This window comes from Pongo pygmaeus, chromosome 1 (genome assembly GCF_028885625.2).
Source record: "Pongo pygmaeus isolate AG05252 chromosome 1, NHGRI_mPonPyg2-v2.0_pri, whole genome shotgun sequence".
Classification (NCBI taxonomy): Eukaryota; Metazoa; Chordata; class Mammalia; order Primates; family Hominidae; genus Pongo; species Pongo pygmaeus.
In genome coordinates, this window is record NC_072373.2 from 148,570,371 (window position 1) to 148,592,556 (window position 22,186).

The window sequence follows — 22,186 nt, forward strand, 5'->3', positions numbered from 1 at the left end:
TGCACCTGGCCTACATGCTGACATCTTGAAAACAATCTCCTAAGAGACCTTGAGCCAGAACCAACCAACTAAGCCATTCCTTAATTCCTGACTCAGAATCTATGGTAATAAAAGTTTACTGTTTTAAGCCATTACTTTTTAGAATAATTTGTTATGCTGGAATAAATAACTAGTATGGGTGTGGGTGTGTTTGAACCCTGGATCTACCACTTGCTAGATATGTGACCTTGGGTATATTAATTTATTACGTAACTTAATTGTCTTGTGCAAAAATGGGGAAAAAATTGTCTCTGTCTCACAATGTTTTTGTGAGGAATTCAATGAGATAATGGATGAAGAGACTTTCTACCATCTAGTAATTGCTAAATAAACAAACAATTATTCACTTTTAATTATTATTAGAACTGAATCCCAGTACCCACCTAATAATTCTTTCAAACCTTTTATTTGAATGTGGGCAGGGGGTGAGGTAGGGAACTAAGTGGCTATACAGAGGAAATTTAAAGAATTTTTATTCTACATTTTAAAATTTATAAAATTTGGAAGACCTAAAGTGGATGTGATAGATCAGCAAAGCAAGTAATTAAGAAGCTATTGTCAGTCTACCTAAAAATAAGATCTATATTATTGCTACATAACACTATGTATTAACAGTAGAGGATGAAGAACAGTCTGCTATCCAAGAACGTAGGTAAAAATGTTCTTGAGTAATCCTAGCCACAAATTTTAAAAAATGAATTGAATAATTCAGTTTTTGGTTTAATTTGCTAAAGCCTAAACCATACATATCATTTTTTTGGTAAAAATAAAAGATAAATAGCAAAATAATATGATTCTTTGCAGATTGTTTGAGTTATCTAACCCTTCTTTAATCCAAGGGATTATTGAAGAAAACCAACGTTCATTCAAAAACACTTACAAAATCTGTTGCAGATTACCAATATCAACAGTTAAACCTGTTTCAAATTTATTGCTTTCATTCAGGTTAAATAATAAAAGGGTACATTTGTCCTGCCACATGTATATACACGAATTCAGCTTTCATCATTCTCTACAAGTTTAATCCAGTGATTTATGTTTTTTAACGCATATTCAGAGAATCTGTTGAAGAAACTCATCCAGGCAGACAGAAGAGCTAGATGGGATTAATAGGATGTGTGCAGGGTTTAAACCTGGTTGATTCAGCTCAGAGTAACTTAAAAAGAGAAAAAGAATATAACACTGTAACCCTCCTTGAGGTTCTAATCATTTTAATGACTTTAGCAAAAGAGAACAGGCTAAGGTCAAGAAAGTTCAGAGACAATGATCCCTCTTTCTAGAAATACATTGCATGGAAGAAAAGCCATTCCTTCAGTTTTCTTTTTTTTAACAGTGGAAAACACCACTATATAATTTTTTAAAGAAAAAATCTGCCTTCTATTTTAGCCATCATATTAATGTTTAATTTTGAGGTTTCAGAATTCTAGATTTTTTTTCGAAGCCATTGAATTTCAACGTACAACCAACAGAAAAAATTAGAAAAAACCAGGCAAGCAGACTTAAAAAAATGCATTACAGTAATGCAATACATGTAAATTCTCAGATACAAAGAAATACTATGACTTAACTTGTTATTTATGACCTTGAACATTTAAACACATTCAGTTTAAGTCTTGCAGGAATAAACTATTGGAATCATAGAGGGAAAAATATCTTTTTCCCAATAGAGTGAAGCCCATTCTACTCTATCAGCTAGTTTGTTTCAACAATATTTTAATCTTTACACACATTAAGAACTTTCTTTCATAATATTGTTTGTTTTGTGTAAAAAGCATTTTAACATTTTTATGCTCTTTTCCACTTACTTCATTCCAAACACAGCGGACAAATGGGGACTTGATAAGTATATTTCAGTGCTTCATTGAACCTAATATATAATTCTCAGTATTTCCACCCCTAATTTTGTTGTAACTTTCATGGCTTAACAGAACATCTTGGGCCATGAAGTGTTTTGTGTTCATTAACTTTTGAAGAAGAAGATAAGTTCTATCTTATTTTCAGCATTTCAGATAAGTACTGAGTGCCCTACATATTTTCCTTATTCTATCCATGATATAGATCAGACATAGGGACACACAAATGGGGGGGAGAATTCAATGCTGTACAATATAACTTTCTGTGATGATGGAAATGTTTTATACCTGTGTTGTCCAATGCTGTAGCCATCAGCTGTATGTGACTACTGAACACTTGAAATGTGGCTAGTGTGACTGAAGTATTGAATTTTAAATTTTGCTTATTTTAATTCATTTAAATAGGCATATGTTGATAGTGACTACTGTGTTGAACAGTACAGGACTAGATAATTTATGACTACAACTTCAAAAAGAACATCTGATTCCACAGCAATTATCTTGGCTGTTAGCTCATGCCACTCTGATCCCCACATTGTTAATAATGTCTATAAAGATCAATCGTTATGTTATTTTTAAATGCTGTAAGTTAAGTATACTAGAGAATTTCTGCCCCTGAAGTAATTTGCATATACAGATACTACGAGATTTATTTAGCTAGTTTGTGAAAAGTTGAGTTGCTCAGATGAGATTTAATTTAAATTTATTTGTTTCAAATTTATGATTTTTAATATAATTGAATGTCTTTATTGCCTTAACACCATGATTAATTATGAAATTTCTTCAAACTGAAATATCAAGAAATATTTTCAGAATAAATGAAATGCTATCAGATCATACTTTCCTATTTATATAAAATAAGTAAAATATTTTAAGGATAACATTTAGCTTAATAGAGTCACCAGCTAGGCTCAAAGAAGTCACCCTTTTCCTGTTCTCTCTTTCTTAGGCTTTCCTGTAAGGCATATTCATATTTGCCTGGAGCAGAGGGAAGATTTGTCCCAGGCAAAATGCACCTGGGAGATACCTAATATCATATTATCTTAAATATTGCCTACATGATGATTTCAGTTCCAAGCAAATTTGTGGAATAGAGTTCCATGCAAAGTGGGGAGGAAGTCAGAATATAATGAATGCGAAATTTTCAATAGACTCCTGCATTTTCAGAGTTGGCTAGAGTTTGACTTATTATGTTAATTTACATTTTAACCGTATTATTCAAGTATAAATCATCACTTTATTATTTTCCGGTCTCAACTATGATGTACTACTATAAGATTATGAACAGGCCATTTGGATACAGGTTTTGTTTATTTGTTCGATTCTAGTTAGAGGGGTAATACCATTATTATCTGCTGTTAAGTTATTTTAAAACTATGTGGTGGACAAAAACTAATCAGGAACAACCTAATGGCAACCAACACATGTTTGCAGGAACAGGAATATTTTCAAAGTTTATAGAACACCCTGGAATTTCCTTCTTCTTATAACTCTGTATGAAAACTCCTTGTTTTGTTTGTTTGAATTTATAGATATATTACTAAAAATAGAATATGTGCTTTCTGTAGTCTAAATTCTATATTTTCTTCCTCCATTTATAGTTCTCCACAAATTGCTCCTCTGCTTCTGTACCCCTCTGCAAAGCTGCAATATCTTAACTATTCCAGTCCCAAATCTATTCCACACAGCCTGTCAATCACATCACCTTCCAAGGTACTTCACTGCACACAAATCAAGTTTGAGTCGTCTACTTCTAATCAATAGATCCTTATAGATTGTTTTAGTGTACCTAAATCACTTCCCAGAAAATATCTCGCCATCTCATTTCTAATGGGAAAACATCAGATGAGATTTCAATCTGGGCCACTAAAGAAGAAAGGCTAATGTGCTTTTCCGGTCCATCAGGGGCCTACACTCCATGTAGTTCTTACATGATATGAGAAAATGTTTTCTCTCAAGTCAAAGACACACACACAACAGGAACATTTTCACTAGGGGCAGCATGAAATGAAGGAAAATGGCTGAGGGAAGCACATGCTGCCAGAAGTTTTCAACGCGGCAGAAAGCTTGTGCATTGCCTCAAAACCTCTGCAGCGTGGTCAAGGCAAGCAGTTCCAAAACACAAGTGCCTCTTTGAAACAAAACTGCCTGGAAATCCTTTTTTTTCTCTTTAGTAAATCAACAACAAATGTGGATACTCATGGTGCTTTGAATACTGTTAACAACACAGTTCATTCATCATGCATATTCCAAAGATATTTACTGCTCTAATAAGATAGTGAAATAGCATGCTAAGTGCTGTTCTTAACATTCTATCCTGTTCTGTAGCTAAGGAGAGGACAAAGTTTGTATTTATATGTTGCACTTTCTAGCTAACAAAATCCTGTCATATACATCATCTTATTTAAACTTCATAGTAGCACTATGTCCCTGAATCACAGTCAGGAAACCGAGGCTGTGATAGGTTAAGAGCCTCAGTTACCTGTGTTCAAACAGCTGTTGTCTTTGAGATGTATCTGTAAATGCAGTCAGAAGATTTCAGAACCCATCTTCTTGCCACTATATTACATAAAAATAGTTATTTATATCCACTGACTTTTTTGATATTTGAAATGAAAATTTAATTCTGAAAGAAATTAATTTTGCCCTAGATGACTCCTGATCGGAATTACAGCTTCTCTCAGGCAGTGCTGGAGGTTGGCATGTTCATTCTGGCTAATGTTAGGCTCTGCCTGAATTAGGATGGAGGCTACCAAAAGACATTCATTCAGGAAATTTTCTGCAGCCAGACATATAGACTAGAGTCAACTGAACATAGTCCTCAACATCCTCTGAGAACACTTTCTTGACTGTGGTGGGCAGCTTCTCAGGTGGCTCCCAGTGAATCTCCTCCTCTTGGTATGCATGTATAATTCCCTCCCCTTCAGCATGGGCTGGACCTAGTAACTTGCATTTTTCTAATGAACAGAATATGGCAAGAGACGAGATGTCACTTCTGAGATATGACTGTAAAAAGACTCTGGCTTCTGTCTTGTCCACCCTCACTTGCTCTCTTCCTTGCTCATCCTGATGGAATCTAATGCCATTCTCTGGTTTTCCCTAAGGAGAGGCGCATGTGGCAAGGCACTGAGGGAGGCTCCGGCCAATGGATAATGAGAAAATGAGACCATTAGTCCAACAGCCTACAAGGAACTGAATCTTGTCAACATCTATGTGAATAAGCTGGGGAGTGGATCCTCCTCCAGTCTAACCTTGAGATAACTACAACCCTGGTGGTCACCTGGATAGCAGCCTCATGACAGGCCTGACTTAGAGAACCCAGTTCAGCTGTGCCCAATCCTAACCCACAGATAATATGTTTGTTCCCTTAAGCTGTTAAGTTCTGGGGGTAATTTGTTACACAGCTATGTGTCACTAATACATTGACTTTAACAGAATTCCTTTCATCTACCCTCTATGTACACAATGCACTTCCCACCATCCACACTTAATTTTGAAAAAGGATTTGACATCAGTAACTATGAATATAGGCATAGTGGCTGGGATCATTGTTTTGGGGTTAGAAACATCTGGGCTGTGTCTGGATTTGCCATTTACTACCTCTAAGATAAGGAGGAAATTATTTAATCTCTTCAGTTCTCTATTTCCTCATCTGTAAAAGAATCTACCTACACTAAACTACCATATAGGGTTGCGTGTGTGTTTTATTAATGAGTTGATGAAGACAAAACAAAACATTTAGTACCTAGCAGGCACTTAGAAAGTGTTAACTATTACAACTATGTGTCTTTGGGTGTAATTGAAATTTTTGCTTATGCACATACATGTTTGTACAGGGAGAGGAAATTCAGTACTTATATTTACATATGATGTTCCTGTTTTGAGATGTTATGCTTCTTGTAGGCAGGATGGAGATTTAATATGAGAAATAGAGGAAATGTTTGCATGAGAGTTAGGAGACTTGAACTTTATTTTCCTTTTAGATCTTTCTTTCCTCACTGAAAAACAAAAAAAGAGTGAGTTTTTAGCTGTAAAATTCTGTTATATTTCTGTCTACCTTGTAACTCACCAAAGTACATATAAAATAATGCCATCTACATCACACAGGCCGTATTAATAAGACAAATAAAACAAGTCCATTGTTTATTCCCCATTCTTTGAACTTCAGTTTTCTTTATCTCGTCTCTTTCTTCCTCTTTTAGGTAATGCTTTCTAACAAAGGAGGTTGGTAATTAACCCCAAATGTTGGCCTATCCCTTAAGTAATGAAAGAACTCCATTAAAAATGGAAATAATAGTGACACAGACACCAGAAGGATGTCAAGGAAGAGCAACAAAAACCATCCTAAAATATTTTACAAGACACAAAAACAATCTAAGTGCATGGTAATAACTGATGTGTAATGCCTTACAAATTGAAGCCAAGTTACAATGATTTTCACTAGACGTTTCTCAAATCCTATGGGTGACACGAGCCCATTTACTCTGTCACATTTCTGAAGAGATAATTGCAGGAAATACTGTAAACAGTCTAACATTCACAGGTCATATTGAGAAATGTTTATAGATATTGACAGTTAAATACAATGTATCACAGCACCAGGCACAATATGGCATCCACCTAGCAATAAGCTTTCACAAATCAAAGTCAAAAAAGTCAAGCTTTGGTAATAAAGAAACACAGACATATTGTTGAATGGGCGAATGAATAAATGAATGAAATGCTTGTCAAGATTATGGGTTTGTATGAAATATTATAGAAATAATAATGAACATAATTAATTTTTCTTTAATATTTAAGGTTTTATGTATTAATCCCTTGGATTTAGAAATTAAACAATCATTAATCCAAAATAGGGAAAGCAATTCTCTAAATACTAGACAGGTAGTAAATACAAAAAATATTTCCTAATAGTTACTGAATGTTGGTATCAATTTTTTTAAAAAATTGCAAGAATCTTACAGTTTATAAAAAATAAAAATTAAATTTGCTAGAATTTTAAATAATAGAAAAATCTACTGGGAAGTAGTTGCAAAGAAATAAAGACTGTGTAATTGATATTTTCCAGCTGAGGCTATACAATTTCTTATTTTAGGCTAAGTAGAAACAAATAAAATTTACTTACATTTATAAGAACATTTTAAATTTACACATAAAAGTTTGCATTAGAAAAAAGGTTAATGTCTCAATCTTCATTTGATAATAATTTAGTACATTAAACATACACAATCTGGGTGTAATTGTTTCCTAGTTTTCCTTTAAATGAAAATATGGGTGGGTGGTGTGGATTTATAGACATACTTGTCAGTTTACATATGGAACAAAATTACTGGTGTTTTTAATCAAATCACCTTTCTCAGCTACGGAAGAGCCTCAAACAATTTTAACTAATCTATATTTTAACTATCCACTTTCTTCCTTGAGGGCCTCTTTTTGCACAATTTAGTTTCCCCTCCCTACTCATATAATCCCTATCTTCTATTTATTATTAATAAAATTGTCCATTTCCTTGCAACCAGAACTATGTATTGATGATTGTAAATGTTGATTGGGTTACTTGAGAAGCCATTTATGCCCTTGTCTTTTACCTTAAAAATTATAGTTTTAAAGTATTTTAGCTTTTTAAAGAAAGATTTGAGACAGGAGTGTTTTTATATAAATGAGGCTAACTTGTTTTTTGTCAGTTACCCAAAAAGGCATGAAGTTTTGGCGGAGAATAACAACGAAACAAAGCAGAATCTTGCTCTTCTAAGCTCTGTATGTTTGTTCTTTGCTCATTTTAGATCTGGGCCAGGACATAGAGCATTAATTGTTTCATGAAAATCCTATAATCAAAGTGATATCAGTGCAAAATGATTAAAACTGAAAGAAAAGGCCGGGCATGGTGGCTCACACCTATAATCCTAGCACTTTGGGAGGCCGAGGCGGGTGGATCACCTGAGATCAGGAGTTCAAGACCAGCCTGGCCAACATGGTGAAACCCTGTCTCTACTAAAATACAAAAATTAGCTGGGCATGATGGCGGGTGCCTGTAATCTCAGGTATTCGGGAGGCTGAGATGGGAGAATCGCTTGAACCCGGGAGATTGTGGTTGCAGTGGGCCAAGATCGCACCACTGCACTCCAGCCTGGGTGGCTGAGCAAGACTCCGTCTTAAAAAAAAAAAAGAACAAAACAAAACAAAACAAAAAATTGAAAGAAAAAAAATTATAGCAAGAGAGAAAATAATATATATAAAAGAGAAATCTTACAGTAATACGTATTTAGCACCTATTATAGGTCATGCACTGTTTCAGGTCTGGGAGTTATTATATCGGTGAACAAAATCACTAAAAATCCCACTGTCTTGAGCTTAAATTCTACTTGGGGAGGGCAGCTCAGATAAAGGGAGAGAGACAATAAATAATAAGCATAATGAATATATGTGTTAGAAGGTGAAATGAGCCAAGTAGAAAAGAAAGAGTAGGGCAGCGTAAGGATGTTGAGAGTGTGTGCTGTGGAGGAAGGGTAACGGTGTTAGAGAGGAGGTAATGGTAGGTCTTAAGCTGAGAACATGACCTTTGAGCAAAAACTCAAAGGAGGTGAGGAAGTCATCCCAACAACCATCTGAAGGAAAAATATTTGAGGCAGAAGGGATAGCTTCACTGAAATCTCTAAGGCAGGATTGTGTCTGGTGCATTCAAGGAACAGCAAGAAGGCAAAAATGACTGGAACGGAGGCAGCAAAGGGGGAGTGAAGGGGGACAGGTCAGAGAAGAATGTGTCTGGAGGACCTGGCGGTGGTGCAGATAGACCATTTAGGGACTTGCTGACCATTGTGAGGATTAACTTTTACTGATTCCCGAATGACCAGTGTTTTGTCTTTGCCTCTTCTGTTGCCCACTCCCCCTCCTCCTCCACTTCCTCCTCTTTCTTCTTCCACCACGATCATCCTCACTGATGAGGCATTTATCTAACACATCTTGATTTGAACAATAATAAGATTCTAAAGTTTTAAGAGTGTATTTCCACAATTTTCTTATTCTCATCAGTTCTATTCAACAGAAAAAGATGTGTTGAATTCCCAACACATATGTGCAAAATTGTGTGTTTAGTCTCTATTTTAAAAATAGAGGCTGTTGCCTATTGGACGCTGACTGTGGAATACGATGCTTTAGGCCGCTATTGAACAGGATACAGCACTAAGGATTCGATGTATATTAACTCACTTAGTCCTCACAGCCACCCTGTGAAATGGATGTTATAATTTTCCTATTTTACAAATGAGGAGAATGAAGCAGAGAAAGGATAAGTAACTCATTCAAGACACACAGACAGTGAGCCACAGAACCAACACTTGAACTCAGGTATTTTGGACTCCAGTGTCTGTGTTCTTGGCTCTTTGTAATACTGTGTTTTATTGTCATAATCCTTCACAATACCCACACTCTTTGAAATGTTTTGTTTATTCACTGTTAACTCATCAAGCATTTATTAACATCCTACTGTCTGTCATCACTGTTAGGCATTGTGAAGACAGGGCAGCTGCAAGCCTCTATGGTATCTTTGTCTGGATTAAAAAAAGGTATCTCTTCTTTGAGGCCTTTTACTTTCTTCTGTCAGTAAATTATCATAATATTCTGATCTTTTAAGAAGAAGACATTTAGCTGCTATTGCTGAAAAACTGTCATAATAAATACACAATTTTTAAGTCCAAAGGTAGAGTAAGTATTAAAGATGTTTATTAAAGATGTTTAATATTAAACTATTAAAGATGTTTATGATGTACATAATGCCCCTTAAATGTGGTGGCCGTGTGAGGTACTACACGACCTGAAGATGCTCCTGGCATAATGCCCCCGGATGAACCAAATAAAATATAATCAAACATTACTTCCTAGAGATGAAAAACATAACACCTGCATTGGGTCAGAAAATTACTTTTCTACAATACTTTTTTGAGTTTTATTGATAGACTCTTCCAAAACCTTTCTACATAAACTTAGATAACTCAGCAATGTTGAAAATTATTATTTGAATAATAAGACACTAAAGTTACAGGAGAATATTCCTGCCATTATTTAAGGCTTATATTTTATTCTTATAAATTCTATTTGATTCAAAAATACATATTGAATTCTGAACAACTGCAAAACTGTGTGGTAGGAACATTAAAAAAAAAAAAAAACATGGAGCATAGCCTATTGGGCACAGACCATGTGCTGTGATGCGTTAGAGCCCTATTGAACTGTACATGATACCAATTCTTCATCGTATTTATATCCATCACAACTGACACTAATCAGTTGCTTACTTAGAGGAGCTTGTTTCTCTCACCAAGATTAGAGTATACCTATACCATTAATTTTATATTAATTAGTATTTATCCTTAAGATATTTTAAAAAAGCAGGACTGGTTATTAATTCCATCTTTACAAATAAAGAAAAGGAAGTTCAGAGAGGCTAACGGTGAGGTCAGGTCCAAACTCAGGAATTTCTGACTCCAAAGCCCACCATGCTAGACTTAGCATATGGTGGGAAGATGACCAAATCTAAGTCTCCTTACAGAATGACAGAAAAAATCGGAGGTGAAGATTACAGGAATAAGAGAAAGCACACAACCGGAACACCAAACTAGTAAACATCCTACCTATGCCAGATTCCAGCTTGTTTATACTTGACCCAGACCAGGCACAATTCTTTATTGTCTGTGAGCCAGTTCAAATGGCTGCACTCTGAACTGTAATTTTAAATGCATGCATGACACAGTCCAAGAACCTGGTGCAAGGTTCATTATATCGCTCTTCTTTTCCATCTGTACTTGCTTTTAGGCTTAGATTCAGTGCCTTAGCAAGGGGAATTTAAAGATATCAAGGGGTATGAAATGAGAATAACAAACATGTATTGAAAGTTAGCCAGGTACCAGGTACTATTATAAACACTTTATTGTATAAACACTTATTTAAGAAGTGGGAATCAAGGTTTTTTTTTTTATTGTTATTTCCATAACAAATTTCAATAGCTGAGGCAAAATTTGGAAATATCTGAAGCTGAAAGGTTGCGTGAAGAATGAATATGAAGGAATCTCTGCACTCAAATTCTCCCATGTAGCAATATGGCCTTGAAGGCATCGTCAACAAACCAGTGGGTGAGACATTTCAGCCACAGATATAAGGGAGAACATACTACGAAAGGTGTTATAATTTGATATGATTCCGACATTCAAATGACTGTTTATTTCTTACTGATTCATGTGAGAAATAATTTTTTTGGTATTATCACAAATAAACTATTACTTTCTTGCATCTAATGAAAATGATTTTTGTTATTAATGTTCTTATATTTGTACTTAGTTCCTTTTCTTCTTCTTTATAAAAAACCTATGTCCATACTGTTTTTCCCACCTTATTGTAAACCCTTCCGGAATAGGAGCTAAATTTTATGCCTCTTTGAGATTTCTAGTATTTACCTTCTACTTTGCGCATGGAAGACATCGTTCATTTATTCATTGATGATTTTTTTGAGTATCTACTGTGTGCCAGGCACTGAATTGTGTGATGGGGTACAATGGGAAATAGATGCAGTCCCTGCTGAAACTCTCACTGTTATAGAGAAGCCAGACAATCAACAGGCGATTTCATTACCGTATAAATATTATGTAGGGCAAAATAGGGTGCTCGCCAGAACAGAGGTGCGCCATCCTCAATGTAAGGTGATCAGGGAGGACTTCCCAGAGAACGTGACAAATATTCACAGATTATAAAGAAAGTTAAGAGCTAAAAGTGGGCTCCTTCCACGCCAATCCAGCCACAGCGGCTCCGCTAGGGGGTATGTTCTTTGGGCAGCTACCGGGGCCCCTACTGGCCCTCCGGGGCCAAACTTCGCTTCTTCAGACAGCTCCATGTGCTCTGAGACCTTCTAACAGTACTTCGGCGGAGTAAGTGGAGTTATCCTGCGATGCATGCTTAACTTCTCCGGTGAGTCAGGACTATGTCAACTGCACTGATTAGGAAGACATTCAAACTGGTATTGCTCAGTGTATCCAGAAGTTTCTGGATATTGAAAGAAAGAACGCTCTTTCTTCTCTTTCTTTCTTTCTTTCTTTCTTTCATTCTTTCTCTCTCTCTCTCTCTCTCTCTCTCTTTCTCTCTCTCTCTTTCTGTCTTGCTCTGTCACCAGAATGCTTTTTCTTACAAAAAATATTGCAGTTATTTGTCCACAAACCAGAGCAGGTTATCAAAGAGGATGTCTCAAAACTAAGGAATGAGTTACAGTGGAAAGAAGTCCAGAAGCACTTGACAAAGCTGAGCCGCTGGCACCAGGTGCTGGAGGACATCAACGTGCAGCTCGAAAAGCCGGCCAGCATGGGTATCCCTCGGGACTCCTTGGTCTACCTTAAGGAGGCGTCTGCCAACATCCCTGCACCTCTGAAGCCAACCTGAGCAACAGGCAAAGGTGGTCAGCCTGAGAGTGGGCTGCTGTGTGAGGTTTGCCACATATCTCTTCTTTTTTTTTTTTTTTTTTTTTTGAGACGGAGTCTGCCTCCCCGGTTCAAGCAATTCTCTGCCTCAGCCTCTGGAGTAGCTGGGATTACAGGCACACGACACCACGCCCGGCTAATTTTTTGTGTATTTTTAGTAGAGATGGGGTTTCACCATGTCGGTCAGGCTGGTGTCGAACTCCTGACCTCGTGATCCACCTGCCTCGGCCTCCCAAACTGCTGGGATTACTGGTGTGAACCACCGCGCCCGGCCTACATCCCTTCTTGTAGACTTGACATTTTGGAAGAACTCTTTGCCAGAGAATGAGTTGATTTTAGTTTCATGATGTCATTGAAAAATGTTCCACTATTTTTACAAGCTATTAATTTCTTGAGTACTTTATAAAATGTCTGTAGCTTGGATAAGCTAAGTAAAAAAAATTTTTTTTTTTTTTTGGTGTTTAGCAAAGTTTAGACTGTTAGTGTGACAACACAGGTTTTTTTAATGGTGGTTTTGCTTGTTTTTTAATTTTTGTATGACTTTTCATCTTTTTATGTGTGTTTTCCATTGTTTGATGTGAAGGAAAAATTATAGGCTGGGCTCTGTGGCTCACGCCTGTAATCCCAGCACTTTGGGAAGCCGAGGTGGGTGGATCACAAGATCAGGAGTTTGAGACCAGCCTGACCAACATGGTGAAACCCCATCTCTATTAAAAATACAAAAAATTAGTTGGGTGTGGTGGCAGATGCCTGTAATCCCAGCTACTCGGGAGGCTGAGGCAGGAGAATCGCTTGAACCCAGGAGGCGGAGGTTGCAGTGAGCCAAGATCACACCACTGCACTCCAGCCTGGGTGACAGAGTGAGACTCTGTCTCAAAAAAAAAAAAAAAAAAAAAAAAAAAATTGTGATAGCCTGAGAATCGGGGGATGAGGATTTTGGTTGTAGGCCTTTTATGATAATTACCCCTCAGTGGTGTGTAGAAAAATATGTAAATCTGCTCTGTTTCAAGACTTCAAACTACCTCAGGAAGAAAAATCTAATACAATATTTGTAATGCTTCCAGAGCTCTCAGAATGAGTATTTTTTGGTAAATAAGTCAGAAGAGGATTAAAATGTCTTGGGTAAGTGTAGTAGTATTACAGTAGGATCCTTAGGTTGATGCTGACTTCTTCTGGGGGTAAGTTTATATTTTGTGTGGTGTTTACTTTTTTTTTTTTTCCAGGGATGTAGTAGGAGCAGTGATACGCTAAATTCTGCCGTTCATTCTGCAGTAATGAATCAGTTTAATGGGGGCAGACACTGTTTTCAGTAGCGCGACAATGGGGGCATAGGTGAGCTACGAGGGGCTAAAGCTTGCTCTGATCATCCCTTTCTGTTTTGAGTTTTGCTTGCTTGTATTATTTTTGTTTTACGTTTTGGGAGGGAAAACATTTTCTATTAAGGAAGGTTATTGCCAGTGGATTTGATTCCAAGGACTGGGGTGTCGCAGTGAGGGTGAGGAGGGGCTGCAGAGTGATCATTTACTACTTAACCTCCACAAAGAGCATGTGACACCTCCGCATTTGGGGGGATATTTTGCTTTCTTGTTAGTTTTTCAGGGCGCCTCAAATTCTCTGTCAAATTGCTGTTAAGAAGTAGAGACTATCAGGGCTGGGCACAGTGGCTCATGCCTGTAATCCCAGCACTTTGGGAGGCCGAAGCGGGTGAATCACTTGAGACCAGGAGTTCGAGACCAGACTGGCCAATATGGTGAAACCCCATCTCTACTAAAAATATAAAAATTAGCCAGACATGGTGGTGGGTGCCTGTAATCCCAGCTACTTGGGAGGCTGAGGCAGGAGAATCGCTTGAACCCAGGAGGCAGAGGTTGCAGTGAGCCAGGATCATCCCATTTGTACTCCAGCTTGGGCAATAAGAATAAAACTCCATCTCAAAAAAACAAAAAAAAAAAAAGAAAAAAAGAAAAGAAATAGAGACCAGCGTTATTTGGCTCTCACTGGGTGAGGTTTTCTGAGTTTTATACAGTCTCTTATTAGATCACATCCCTTTACCCAGGACAAATGCTTCACTAGCTTCTGACTGGCAGTACTGCGTGACTCTGTGACTTGGCCCATTTTGTTTTCTTCAACCTTGAAGGCCCCTTCCCACATGCACTGACATCCACTCATGTGTCTGTTCCCTGGAGCCTCCCAGCACCCATTTTGCTGCATCCCAAGGGCACAGGACTTTTATCTCTTCTACTGACCTTGCTTGGTTCTCCCTTGTGGGCTAGTGCTTTGCACCTGTCTCTCACTAATTGTCCACCTGTGAGAATCAGACATTATTCCCCTTAAATATACAGGGATCATACAGTCTCCTTTTGTTGTGTGTATATATGGTATCTGGAACATGGACCTGTGATTACCAGCCTGACACCAACAAATCCCCTTAGTTAGAATGTATAGGTTAAACAAAGCTTTTAGAAGCTCATATAGTATGACCTCAAGGCTGTTAACCTGGTCATCTCATGGTCATTAGAAACTCTGATTGGCAGCTTTATATTTCTTGACTAAAAGCCTAAATAAACTGATTAAGTTTTAGGCATTCTTACAAAGGGGTTCTCAGTGAAAAGATTGGGAACTATTCTATTTGGTGCTTAGTGAAAATATTTTGAATTGATGTATGTACCAGTTATTGCCATTTCTTTATTACATTCAAAAGTTTTTTTTGCCAAAAAAAAAAAAAAAAGAGAAAGTAATAGCTAAGAGGGGAAATAGCAGGACAGGTGAAAGGAACTACAGAAGCCAAGGCCTTGAACCCAGCAGCAAGAGCTCAGTCAGTTCTGGGAACCTCATGTATTTCATATGGTTAGAAGAATAGTGAGATCTTGACTGATGAGACTGGGGTGAAACCAGGAGACAACTCACAAGTGGCACTCTGCCAATATTTGGTTTTGATGCTGATGAGGCCATTCACAGGTGCCATGATTACAGCTGGAATCCCTACAGGTGTGGCTGAAAAGAAAGTGTCTCCTGGAACCAGTCATTATGACAAACAAATACCTCTCATGTTCTCATTACAAGTTAATCCAGAAAATAGTGTAAAATGGGTGAAGAATCCAGCTGTCATTTTAACCTGTCTGCTGGAATTGTCAGAGTTTATTATTAGAAGGCAGGAGGAATCTGGTCAGTAGAAGAATATTTCTCATATTCTCCAAACTTGTGTGGATATCATCTACAGGGCCTTTAGATAAATGGAACCTGAAGCTTATAAACTACCTGCCCATACATAAGCAAAACAGTGTTGGTTCTATTTGCATTTTGCAAATGAAGCATCATCTGCAGGTATATATCCCACTGCTAGTAGCTTTTGCCTCTCTCTGGCTTTCCTGGCTTTAAATGTGTTTCTCCAATATGAGCAAGGTACTGAACTTTGAGGAAGAGTCCACTGTAATAACAGTAAAGTTTAATGATGCATAACTTTGAGAGACTGACAAATTCCCAGCCAAAGTATTGATTCTTACAGAATTTATGAAGCACATGCTGTATTCTGTGTCATTATGGTCTTTTTTTGGCTGAAAGAATCATGTAAAATAGATTTTTAAATGAGTGGTAATAGCCAGACATAAAGAAGGTATTGATGTGTGTCATGAAGGGTGAAATAGCATGCCAGACTAAGGCATATAACAAATCAAAAACAACAGTACCCTCTACTACTACAAATGTCAATTTGCTTTTCCTTTGAATCACCCCTTCTATTTACCACTTTACACTTTTACAATTTGCCTTCTATAGACCTCTTCTGAAGAGCATTAAAGATGTGAAAAATTTTTGCATAGCTGCAAATACTGCTTTGGGAGATACTAAAAGTTCAAAAACCAGGTGCTTAAATTTGGCAAAGAAATTTGCTCTTATATGTAAATAATGCCCTTTGCAAAAATAATGCTAAAAGCTTATAATCTAATCTTTATTATATGCATATATAAATGGCATATATAGTGGATCAAGATTTGATATTTAAATTTTTTATCAATTCAATACTTTTTAAATAATACTGAAAATTTTTATGTGTTTTTCAGAAACACTAAAAATTTGTTCTTCCTTTACAACTTCCAGCTAAGCTCTTTTCTGTTCCCAGATGATTGGGTGGAAGTCATCTCTACACTAACATGTTTTGAAAAAGTATGGAATTTATTCCTCTGCTGTCTGTAAATGCTCTCTTCATCTTAATACCTATTATCAATTAGTTTCTCAAGAAACAATTGAAATGTAAGTCTCTGTTGTCTCCCAATCATTTTGTTTTGACACTCTGGGAGAAAAAGTGGCTTTCAAGAATAGTAATTTAAACTTTGATTTTATGCTTCACTTTGGAACACATGTTTATTAAATGTGTATCTCACCAACAGAGTAATCAATACAGATTGTGTAGTACATTATAAGAAAACCATGTCTGAGATTATTAGAGAAATTAAATGCTTTTAGTTTTGCTTACTTGAGCAATATGTGAAAATTAACAGTTTAAACCCTTTCATGTATCTGACCAGGCTTAGTCTTAGTCAGAACTCATGGTTTTTTGGGGGGTTCTTTTTCTTTCCTTTCCGTTTTTTTTTTCTAAGTAAAGTTTCATATACTCTACTTGGTTAGCATTCATCTAGTAAACATCAAATTACCTGAAATCCTAATTTTAAAGACTAACATTTATGGAGAGAGATCCACACTTAGATGGGAGACAGAAAGGAAAAGGAAATTGATTGAGTGGCTGCAGCTTTCCCTGAAAAGCAGTGCTGCATTTCCACCACATTCCAGAAACCCTTATAGAGCAAGAAAGAGAGGTCATCCAGGTCTAACTGTACTAGGGACCAATGGATCCCAGATGCAAATATATCTCTCATGCACCCAGAAACCTCATGAGAATCAGCCAAATCCTTCTTCGAACAGCTGCTTCTCAACAATTCAGGAGTTTATCTACCTAATAAAAAAGCAACTTGGCAGGAAGAAAAAGGCTGAGACTCTCAATAGACTCTTCTCGGGCCTAGTGGAGCCTGAAGAACTCTTCAAGGTCTTAGTCAACAGTGAACAGAGAATTTTAACCAGCACACTTATCTATACCACAAACAAGCTGCTGCGAGAGCCAGAGAGGGGTCAATTTTTACATAAACATTTTTTTCCCAGGCCAAATAAAGGCAGATTCAAATAAAATAGGCCAAGTCCTAGATGGAAGATGAGAACAAAAACTCAGGGAACAGGAAAGTGATTCCTTACCTCCAATATAATATCTCACAAGCAGTTCCCACTAATACATACATTTCAGTTAATCCAGGGAGTATTTCAATTCATGGGATCTATTTTTCACAAGTTTTCCAAATGGACATTTTTAAAAGAACAACTTACAGTTTGATTGACTGATTGATGTGCTAGAAGAACTAAAATTTTAAAAAGCTATATGTTTCAGAAGTATTTTTAAGAAGGTGGTCAAAGATATTTGAAATGCAGAGGCCGTTCATTCACACCTAGATCTTAATTTCCTATTTTTTTAACTCAGACCCAGCATTCTTTAGACACTATAGGCAGACTATACCCATATAATGTATACATAAGTGCACATAATCACAGCATTTGGTTGTAACAAACTAGTTTTACTAAAAGGGAAGATTTAATAGATGAAATGAGGAAATATGTCAATGTAATAGCATATTAGATTTTGCAAATGAGCTATTCCTAAGGCAACATGAATTGCTTTGCTTTTATATTTCCACACTCGTTTGTTCATTTGACAACTAACATTCAGAATCCATCTTTGATCTTGGAGGACTTGTACAAATCAAAGTATGATAAATCCTTACACTTGGGGACTCAAGATGACACTCGACAAAAGCTGTCTTCTGAAAGAGTCCTTGGCCTGTTGGATATACAGACCTTCCGCAAGACCTGGTGTCAGGGCTAGTCTTTAGCAGACTTGAAAACAGGGAAAACCTGTCTTTAGGGCTTTCAACATTACTGTGTGCTCCATTTCCCATCGAGCATCTGGGACCCAAAAATTCTAGTTTCCACCTATTGAGGATTTATTATGTGACACACACTTACATGTATTATTTCTGATCCTTACATCAACTTGCAAGATCAGAATTTCATCCTCATTGCATAGAAAATGAAGCTCAATGAGTCTCAGTACATCTTCTAAGAGGCAGAGCTGGGTTTCAACCTTGGGTCTGACTTCAAAGTCCCTCCTGAAGCCCATGACATCATTATGTCTCAGCCTGAGGCTTCCCTGTAGAGTTCACACCCAAACTTGTTCTTCCTGTTTTGACTTTAGATTCCCTTCCTGGAGCTTTGGCTTGGGACACTAATCATCTGAATATAAGCAGTAATGAATTTTTTTTTTTTTTTTTTTTTCTGTAAAGAGGGTAGAACGGAAAGCATATATGCTCCCACCTCTTCTATTGGCTTTTATTACAAATTCTATTTACTTTCTGATAGGGACATTTTGGAAATACCTTTACCCAGAGGAATTGTAACAGGATAAATCTCGAACAGCATGGCATATTGTTGATCAGGCAGACGACACGACTGCCAACTCGGCGTGCTGCTAACATTAGCCATTTGTGTTGTGAAAACTCCTGTTAGCTTCTTAGAGCTACAAAGCCTGTGATGAGAAATTGTCTTTATTTTGCTTTGTGAATATCTGCCATTTGATTTTCACTTTACATCATAAACTGACATCTCTTGGGCTTGTAACAGAATTTTTCCACTGTGAATAAGTCCCCGAAAGCACTCTGGGTTGGTAGAACAGCCCGATGTTCTGTTAAAAATCACTGGCAATTAATTTCTATTAAAGACCTAGCTTTGAAATTTACTGTGTTACTTTGGGAAAGCCACATCACCTCTCTATACTTTTGGCTATAAAATGGCTGTCATGAGGATCAAATGAGATTCTAGCTTTACCAAAGGTTTTGCAAATTGTTAAGAATTATACAAAAGTAAGGGCATTTCTGGGCATCATTTTGAATCATATTCATTCCTTCCTGAGAAACAATCTCGCAATATAAGGCATTGACTTGCATCTTCCATCTGTGCTATCCTTTGACCTTACCCTATGATACTCCTTGGATTTTCTCCCTAATTTACCTGTGCTCTGGCAATAATCAATATGGCAGGAGCTTCAAACATTTTCTTCTTGGATTTCCTAATTCTGACCAATGGCAAATCCTGAAGTTATTAGGTATCAAGGGCTCATTTATCAAATCCTTACAAAGAAGCTTTGCTTTTTGTAATTTTTTCCCTTTTCTATCAGTTAGTAGTTTACCTTTTGTAATCACTGATTACTGTGATTACTGTCTACTTGGGATGGAAGGCAGGGATTAACACAACCATGTGAGGAAAGTTGAAGGAAGATACCTCTCTCACTTATCCTTTCTTTCCATTTGCTTCTCACTTGGGGTAACAGGTACCTCTCATGCCCATTAGTCTGATTCTTTCTCTAAAAAGTACCTTAGTGCCCTCTATAGGTTGTGTGAATTTCTCATCCCAAGATCTTGTTTACATGTTATGCTTTCTCCCTTAACTCTCTTCTAAAACCACTGGTGGCTAGGTTCTTCTCAATGGTGCCAGATTCCAGGATTGCTTATTTATAGTATTCTCTGAATTGTATTTATCTAATGAGAGTATTGAAGAATATGGTGATTTCAATCTTGTGTACAATTTGAGGGAGAGAATTGATCCCAACTATTTGGCATGTCACTAGTTACTAGGAGACCATTTGCAGGTGATAAGCTACAGAAGACATTTGCAGGTGAGAAATCTGAAACCGAAAAAGATCAAGTAACTTTGTAAGCTTTCCAAAACTATTTTGTGGTTGCAGGGCCAGAATCTAGGTCTCCCAGTATTTATTCGAGCATTCTTCCTTTCCTTTGTTTTGAATAGTTTCTTTTCCATATTTTCAAAAGTTTCTGTTTTGTCCTCCAGTTGTGTATCTCAAAACCTACCCCAAGGAGCTACTAACATCATCCATTTGGCTTCAGTAGGTAACTGATGGATTAGGTCTTCCAGCACGTCAAAAGGATCTGCTTGGTAATACTAATCCAATTTGTAACCACATCCTGGTGCCATTGCAAATGTCTCAGAGGTCAAAAGTAAAATTTAGTGAGAACTAGAAAGTGCAGCAAACATGGGAGAGGGCTCATTTCTTGATTTACTTGAAAGTTGCCTAAAGCAAAGCACTCCAACATACAACCTTGTAATGAGTTTTGGACTGAAAGGCAGAAATCTGTTGGCTTTTTGTAGCCTTCAAGACCTGGAAATTCTTGAACACCTTCTCAACCTTCTGTTTTCTGAAATGTCATTCACTCATTCCCAAATTAATTGACATCATCAGCCTGGAGTTTATCTTGCTCACTCCAAGTGCAGAATGTCCACTGACTCAAATTCTTAATCATTGAAGAATTTGGGACTCATGAAAGTTTTTCTTCTTTGAAACTATTTAGAGATTTGGAATACAATTTGGATGAAAACAATGCTACATTTTAATCTGAATCCTTGGGGAAAAATAAAAACCTTGGAATACAATTATGTCCTGCAGATCAAAATTAAGAGTGAAAATACCCAGATACAAGTTCTGAGAGGATAACCCAAAGAGGACTTTGTGAAACTACTTAAAAATGGCAAGTCAACCACAAATCTATATTTGTTCAGCTTCTGGATTTCCTCTTGCTAAGTAATTTTAAAGCTACTTAACAGTATTTAATTGACATTTAACTCACTATTCTACTTGCTTCAAGTCTTTCATACTGAAGCGCTCACAATTATAACTTGTATATGAAAAATTACCTTAGCCTGATTTCCAAATGGCTAAATAGTTTGATGTAATTTCTACTAGAACTCTGTAATATTGATGCTGCAGATGCTGGAGCAGCATTTTTCAACTGTCAATTATGACCCTTTAGTAGGTCATGAAATCAATTTAGTTGATTGTGATTAGCATTAAAAAGAGTAAAAAAAGGAAGAGAATTGCACAGAACATAAGAAATTGAGTGCAAGTTAAGTATTGTTATGTGAAACTCTTTCTTCAGTTATGTGTGTATTTGGATTGGGACATAAATTATATTTCTTGTGTGGGCTGTAGTCAAACTGAGAAACACTATTTTAGACTGTAGTGGATAAGAGAAAGAACTCCTTCCCAGCTGTGTGAATCATTCTGAGACTTGATTTTCTACTCTGAAAATGTGTGTAATAAGACTTTCATAACAGGGTTGTTGTAAGAATTAAGTAAAACATAAAATAACATTGATGCACAGTATCTGACATAGTAAGAAGCTAATATTGTTATTTTGGTGGGAGTTATAACGAGAATTATTTGAAATCGTTTGAGACAGTAAATCAAAGCACTGACACTTATCCCTTAAATCAAGTTCCCTTGTTGCAAACTTCTACCTCCCAAGCACATAGCCCCTGGGAAGGAGAAGCTGGGCATTCCCAAGATTAGAACAAAGAAGCCATTGATCAGTTTTGAATCTCAAAAGCTGGCTCCTTTGACTTCTTTGCCAAGACAATAGTCATGAAATTTGGATTGTAAGAAAGAAAAAGATTTTCTAAATTCCTTTATTTCTTCTTAAACTATTGAGAAGCCACCAGACAAATAATACTCGAGAGTCTTAAATGAAATAACAACAATACTAGAGAGTCTTAAATGAAAGTGAGGAAGAAGTTGGGAAATGCCTGGCTCCTCAGTTCCCACTGGATTCTTGGTAGAAGACAGAGAAATAGGAGAACATTGCTCCAGCTTCTCTAGTTTTCACCAATTCCTGGTGGTGGGGGTTGAGTGAGAGAAGAGTATAGAGATGTTCTAGAGAATTTGAGAGGAAT

The 22,186-nt window shown here is 36.9% G+C and overlaps 1 long non-coding RNA gene and 1 pseudogene across 1 annotated transcript in view; one reads left to right on the plus strand and one right to left on the minus strand.

Annotated features, from left to right (window-relative positions):
* LOC134738458 (uncharacterized) overlaps positions 1 to 22,186 on the minus strand; it is an 81,802-nt gene that overhangs the window by 40,337 nt on the left and 19,279 nt on the right. The window lies entirely within an intron of this gene.
* Positions 8,445 to 12,311, plus strand: LOC129043814 (mediator of RNA polymerase II transcription subunit 28-like; annotated as a pseudogene).